This window comes from Sinocyclocheilus anshuiensis, unplaced genomic scaffold, assembly GCF_001515605.1.
Source record: "Sinocyclocheilus anshuiensis isolate Anshui unplaced genomic scaffold, SAMN03320099.WGS_v1.1 scaffold655, whole genome shotgun sequence".
NCBI lineage: Eukaryota > Metazoa > Chordata > Actinopteri > Cypriniformes > Cyprinidae > Sinocyclocheilus > Sinocyclocheilus anshuiensis.
Window position 1 is genome coordinate 714805 of NW_015548221.1, and position 713 is coordinate 715517.

Sequence of the window (713 nt, forward strand, 5' to 3'; positions counted from 1 at the left end):
GATTCTACCTCGTTGCTGAGGAAGATAATGAAACGATCTAGTATCTATGTTATTTTATTAATAATAGTCACGGGGCAGCACCATCAATAAGTTTCTGTGTGTGCGCTGTGCGATCTGCAGTCTCCGACCTCTCTCCCTCTCACTTATGTGCGAGTGGTGTGTGTGTGTGTGTGTGTGTGTGCGCATCAATTAAAGCAGCGCATTAATATAGAATGGTGATTAAACTGGCTTGGAACTACATGGAATGAATGAAAGTAAAATACTAAGAGCACAGCAGTGCATAGTATACCTGTTGTAGCACATGGTTTACTTTAAAAGTACACGTTATGTTTAATTTAAATGTAACATTTTTATTTTAATGTAAGACTGTGTTTTATTTATTTTAAATTTAACAGTAATTTACTTTCAAAAAATCCCCAAATGCTGAAGGGTCTGCACAACTCTTTTGTACAAGTTCAAGTTGTATTGTAGCACAGCAGTGCATACCTGTTTACATTTTATTAAGGTAGACTAGACTGTAATACAAATAGTTGAGTTTGCCAGGTGCATACAACATTTATGACAGGTTTTCATGAAAGTGTTGGTCAGTTTGTCTGCTTGACAATCCCAGTTTGCACTGCAACAATAAAACTGAAGTGAGATAAACAAACTGAGAAATGTTTTTTTTAGTTAAAACAGATGTTGCCAAAGTTTTCCTTTGGGGACATAATTTG

General features: G+C 35.8%; 1 protein-coding gene across 1 annotated transcript in view; it reads left to right on the top strand.

The window, feature by feature from the left end:
- The window catches only part of LOC107654188 (importin subunit alpha-5-like), a 14129-nt gene that overhangs the window by 8838 nt on the left and 4578 nt on the right, over nt 1-713 (top strand). The gene's annotated exons all lie outside the window — the stretch shown is intronic.